Genomic DNA, 6737 nt, shown 5'->3' with positions numbered 1-6737 from the left:
TGCAAGTCTTGCACTTGGGCTTCTCACCAGTCTGTTGCCCATCCTTCCTTGACTCCGACCCCCTCTTGTTATAACCGTTCCCACGGTGCTTCTTGCCCGACCTCCGTGAAGTATCATCCTCACGCTTTCTCTTTTTAGCTTCTTTGTTCCTTAGCGATCTTTGTCGGACCGCATCCAGAATAAGGGACAAAGATATATCAGCTACAGATCGAAAGGTCGCTGGCCTAGAGGCCTTCACGCTTGCCTTTATTTCGGGGGCTAACCCACCGATGAAACGAGCGATTCTTTTTGGCTCCGGGGTTACCAGATATGGAACCAACCGGGACATCGTGTTGAAGCTCGTCAGGTAAGCTTGGCAGTCAAGGTTTGTCATCACCAATGATAGAAAATCGGATTCTATCTTTTCCACCTCATGTTGAGGGCAGTAATTCTCGTTAATGAGAGAAACGAATTCCTCCCATGTCATGTTGTATAGAACAGCCTTTCCCGAGGCCTGAACCAACGACCTCCACCAAGCCAGGGCCTCGCCCTTGAATGACTAAGACACAAACTTTACCACGTCTCTTTCCGCACAGCCGCTGATGTCCACCACGGTGTACATCTCGTCAAGCCACGTCATACAATCGACCGCTCCTTTCTCCCCATTGAAGTCTCAGGGTTTGCACGATACAAAGTACTTGTAGGTGCAGCCTCTGGCGCGAGATGCGTCAGTATATACTCTTTCTTGACGGACACTGTTTTCATTGGACGAATGATTATCATTGTCCTTCTTAGGTTTGGACAGCGGTTTGCTGTGAGATTTTGTGTGGGTTTTCGGCTTGGAGTGTGGTTTGGATATGGTTCGACTCCGAGATTCAGTATATTCCTCATATTGTCGATCCAGAGCTGCCTTGACAGCGTTATCGACAAGAGATTTCAACTCTGCGCCCGTCAGATGTACTTGGGCGTTATCATATTCGTCTTCCTTCGAGTGGCTATTTTCTCCACTAAGATCAGCCATGGTAACTTGAATCTGTTACAGAAGATAACGAAAATTTTATTTAGGAGTTTATTATGGAATTGTCTTTTATGGCAATTCATTAACCATGGTAACAGAGACCATATCTGGTTAATTTGTCACTCACTTTTATTTAGGATTTGAACATACTTATCCTAATTACAATTAATATTGTTATTGGCACAAAAGCCTAGTCACAAGGACGTTATTATAATATCAGCCGAGATTACAGAGAATCAAGGTATGAAGGTTTGAACCGTAGTCCTTTTACCCTTTTCTGACAGGGAGTCATAGACCACCACTGTCTTTTGTCTTATATGACAATAATTATGGCCCGTAGGCACGACATCACTAATGGATGCTTAATAAGGTTGGCCCGTAGGCACTACATCGCTAATGGATGTTTAACAGATGATCATCTTTATTGATGATTTAACCCATGATTTATTATATCATTTATTTGGGCTTTGGAATCCTTAGAAGGATTTTTATACAAGAATGACACGTGCGATTTTAACGAATCACATCTGCCATGAACGTTAACATGATTACAGAGGTTAACTGGAATTCTGAATCTTTTAATCAGGTCTTACCATCTTGGCCGGGTCTAAAAAGACACTTGGCTAGGTTTCACTCTTAAGATTCTTTATTTAGGCAGATTTAAATTTAAAAGGAATGATTCTGATTTATTTCATATATAGTAATAACAAAATGAAATCTATAACATAACATTCCATAAACTTCAAACACGATTACACGCTGCCCTAAACGGGACTTTTAAACAAGTACATACCTACACAGAGGTTAATAAAGAGACAAGTCCACGCAGGGACCAATACAAGATAGGTGTCCGCGTAGGGACTAAAAGATAAGTCCTCGTAGGGACTGAAATGCGATAAATGTCCACGCAGGGACTTATTTAAAATAGGCACTATATTAGAACATATATAAGGACTAGTGGTCACGTTTCTTCTTCTTGCCTTTCAACAGGTTTGCTAGACCTTTAAGGAATCCCCTGTTGTTCTTTCGTTCTTCCTCGAAATCTCGTTCCACACGAGTTAAACGGTGGAGGATCTCTTCTTGTTCGGGCGGAGAAAAACGTGGTTGTGGTGCCGGTTGCGGAACTGGAGGTCTAGGAGGTGCTGGATACCCATGAGCTGAGTAATCTGGTATCCCTAGGTTTCCAAAAGCTCCGTCTGGATAACGGGCACTATACCTAGCCGCTATCACATATGGGTCGCGATCATAGTTGTAATTGTAATGCGCGTGCGACGGCTGATCGAACGGGTTGTATGCCGTTAGACCCGTGTATGCAGGTATTGGGTGGTCATACCCAAATGGTGGCGAAGATGGTGCAACTGGTACGGAGTTCGCCTCCTGTACTGGACTTGAAGGTCCTTCTTCAGGTACTGACGGAAAGTGACTAGCACTCGAGTGGCGAGGGGTGCTGAAATGAAATCCCCCTCCTCGGGTAGACATCCGTGCTCCTGATCTTCTACGCCTTGGCAGATCTGGAATTACAGGTTGAACCTGTGGCGGTGGTGGTGGCGTAACGGCCACAAACCGCGAATCCTCAGAAGGATCCTGTTGTTGCTGTTGATCATGAGGCGAGTAATGTTGTGAAGGTGTAAAGTACCAATTACATTGGTCAAACCTCGCCTGGTAGCTATCGGGACCTTGATAGGGCGTTCCATGGAAGGATGACCCATCCGAGATCTCGATTGGATGATTGGGAGTTCCCCTTGCAGGTTCGACGGGGTCTGTATCCTCGTCCATATCCACTGCATTGTCTTCAGAAAAGTGGTCCTCTGGTCCTAGAGGGTTATACCCTATAGGCTCTTGGACATAATCCGCCGGGTTAAACTGTCCTACGAAGACAGGTGATGAATCGCCGTAAGAATGGTGCGAAGCAGATCGCTGTAGAGGTAAAAAGGATGGTTGAGGGTTATTGGGATTATTTTCCGAGTCTGGTCCAAACGAATGACGGTATGAGGGTGTTGAGCTATGCGAGGTAGAATGTCTCGCAGGTTCAAAAAGGTTTCTTCGTCTCTGTGGTTCTTCACTCCTTGTACTGGAAGGAGCTCGTGTGTTCGAAGGTCCAGCTTCGTGATCATTGTGAGTAATGATCGTTCCTCTGCCTCTTCTTCCTCTTCCTTATCTGATTGCAGGTGGCATATTTCCTGCTTTCAAAACTTTAAATAACAATAAACAATAAAAAGACAAACTTGGAATAATAAATTTGAATTTGTCCTATGTTCTTGTCTAGACTCAAGTATATGCAATTGTGTAACCGAGATTAAACACAAAGGCTAGCGTTTAATTCACTCAGTGTTGGCTCTGATACCAACCTGTCACACCCCGACTTCCACGTGTCTCACAGGTGGGCCCGGTGGGGGATTACCGTGACGTAGTTGGCAACATTATAGTCAAACCACACAATATAAATGAATGCACAGCGGAAGCAATAAGATAATATATTTCAGCTTAAGTGTAATATCAATGTATCACCATTGTTGAAATAATAATCCACAGGGGATCAAATAATAATATCAAAAGTATTGTTCAACAGACTTCAGGCATCTTAAGCTTGCGAGACTTCTAGTGATGCTATGGAGAAATCCCAGCCAATTACGCCTAGTACCTGCATTTAGTCTTTTTTGGGAAAATACGTCAGTTTACACTGGTAAATACATTCAACTGACACTTTTGTAAAATGTTTGATAAAATTGGTTTAAATGCTCAAGGCACAAACTCTTTATAACTTGGGATAATTTATAATCAAATCTTGTAAAGAATTACATGTTACTATGCGTTTGGTCGCTCGAGTCGTGTCGGGTTAAAGTTTAATAGACACACCACATAGCATATAACACCGTGGCGGGTAACCAACGGCTACACTTTTATAGTTATAGACATAATGCCGGGTGTACGCCTACACCGGGATGTCAAGGTCGTGGCCATTCGTAAATGCTGCCAAGGATATCCGGGAAATGGTCATTAAGCCCCCAAAGGCTTTAAGCCAACAAAACAGTTTTTAAACGGGTCACATTGATAATACCCAACTACTAATGAGTTGGGGTCAATTGCCCGACCAAGCGGTATTTTAGATACCGTAACCCAACCCCGTATCACGGAAAATAAGTTAAAAGTATTTACCTTTGCAAGTATAATCCTTAATTGAGTAAATCACAGATAGCTTTTACTGGTCTCCTATTCTGGAACGAAGGTTTTAAAATAACCTATTAGAATCCTAACGGGTCTTTATATTTGCCGTAGCCTAGACCGGTTAGTTTCAAAGTATAGTTATGGTTTAATCGCGTGAAAGGCGAAAACCGTGAATGGAGTGTGATTTTGACCCAACAAGTTTGAAGACTTGTTTTATATGGGTATAATAATCATACTCTGGATTTTGGGGTCCAAACAATATGGTTTGACCCGTTTCGGCTAATTTATGTAAACTAGTTACATAAGCCGAACCGTGTGCGCAAAAGGCGCAACGGGTAACCGAAAGAGTCCTACACTGTTTTCCTAAGTCAACATGTCTTAAAGAGGTTGTGGTATCAGTAGGATACCTTCCATAATGCCCGTAACGAGTTTAAGTTCATATTATGCCCCGTAGGGGTATTTTGGTCTTTTTAAAGATCATAAAAGAGGTTTTAGAGTTCTACAGGAAATCTGAGTTCCCCGAATAGTTTATAAAGTCTAAAATACTTTATTTATTATTTAAAATCAGTAGCAACTGGAATTGGGTCAAAAGACCTTGTAGAACTCAAGTTATGGCCAAAAAGGGTATATTAGGTATTTACCGAATCGTTGCCATAACCGCAGGTTATGAGCAGGTTAAAAATAATTAAAAATCTTTAAAAATCCCAAAATATTATTTTACAACAGTGAGCAAAAGGTTTGGTGTCGAAATCCGGGTTTAGATAGGCGTTATGCTAATTGCGCTATTTAATTACTAAAGTTTCGCAATTTGCGCTACTTAGCATAACTCATATTCTGGACCTCGGATTGACGTGAAATTTTTGGGACATGCTTAGAAATCAGTAACCAAGGTCATGATCCTTTCACGTGTCCGAAATTCTCGTTTTAAATTAAAAAGGGCGTTACGGTCAACTTTTAAGCATTTAACGGAAATGTGTAAAAGACTCGGACAAACAACGAACCGGTCACAGAGGTTTATACCATCATGTAACCTGGTCCTACGAGAGTCCTAAGGCATATCTATATCAAACTTTAACGGGTCAAAACTGAAGTCAATTCAAAAGTCAAACTTTTGCGACTTTCAGCTCCGAACCGGGTCAAAACAATAAATGGTCGGATCAAATAAACTTTGACTAGTTTATATACTTATTATCATGTTTTATGAGTGTTCAAACAGGTTACATATCATCTACATTACAGATTATGCAAGAAATCGCAAAATGACATTTCTGTTGACTTTTTCTAAGCACGTTTGACTCGGCATTTGAACTAGTTAGAGTGGGAATCAGAGGGTGCCCTTTTAGGGGTTTAATGCCCACATGATTACCATCATATAACTATCTTTGATTCGACAAACCACTGGACCATTCGTGATTTATCGCTAAGTCAATCGTTAATTACGACGGATTGACTTTTAGGCTAAAACTATTGAAAAATGAAACCACAAAGGGTTAGGCAACTTACAGAAGCTTAGTGCACGATGTAGAATGATAGGGGAAAGCTTTGGAGCTCCAGAAGTGAGTTAGAATGCAGGTTTGAGGTGTGATTCATTAGTGTGCAATGTAGTGCCTTTTATAGTGAATTTCCAAGCACAAGATCACTACAACTCAACCTACAAGGGAGCATGGATGATCAGCAGGTGGCCCTGGGTGCTAGGGGGCATGTAGAGGGCGCCCATGCTTCAATAAATGCAGCAATGATCGTTCACAAGCTCAAATCATGCATCTGTCCAAAGTTTATGCATCTGGGTGGTTCACGCGGCCCGCATTAAGATTCAGACTGGGCTCACGCGGGCCGCCTGGATCTTAATATCAGAACGCATATATGCAGGAGGCTCGCGGCCCGCATTAGCTTATGTGTTTCACTCAGGCGGGCCGCCTGAGGCCTGTTTTCAAAGATTTTTAAATCTTTTGTAATGATTAACCGAATCTTTGGTAATTAATAACCTGACCTTTCGGGTTTGAAGGGGTAACTTTGCGATTTGGCCCTCGGTTAATTACAATTAAGGGCCTCGTGTCTTTTACCCGCACTGTCAAGTCCCCGGGTAGTTTAATTACTATCCGGAAAGCCTTAACTTTCATTGTTGACGCTTTTATCCCCTCTCGTACGAATTTGATCATAACTTTCTCGTTTTAAAACGGAACTTCACGAAATTTATATAGTACATTCTAGTGAGCGTATTTTACTTGTTACAAAGCCTCGGGTTCGTCAAAGGGTCACTCAGAGGTATAATTAAACATGTTGACACAGTTAACCCCTGCAGCTTGTAATCTCTCACTTTCTTCCGCGTTTCGCTTCCGTACGATCCATGATTTATTCGTTTGAAGGTACGAGCATCGTTCAGGGTTATTATACAGTACATTTACCCTTTGCTGACATTTATAACCCTCAAATTTACATACTTTCAAGGTTTGTCAACTTTAGTCCTTTATTTAATATCTAATGCCACGTCTAAGCTAATGACACGTGTTAACACATTATTGGACACAAAATTTCGAGGTGTTACATGATGCTTTGATTATTGCTTCATGCTTGT

Source organism: Helianthus annuus, chromosome 10 (genome assembly GCF_002127325.2).
Source record: "Helianthus annuus cultivar XRQ/B chromosome 10, HanXRQr2.0-SUNRISE, whole genome shotgun sequence".
Lineage (NCBI taxonomy): Eukaryota > Viridiplantae > Streptophyta > Magnoliopsida > Asterales > Asteraceae > Helianthus > Helianthus annuus.
The sequence above is the reverse complement of the archived record's forward strand: the minus strand, read 5'-3'. Positions refer to the sequence as shown.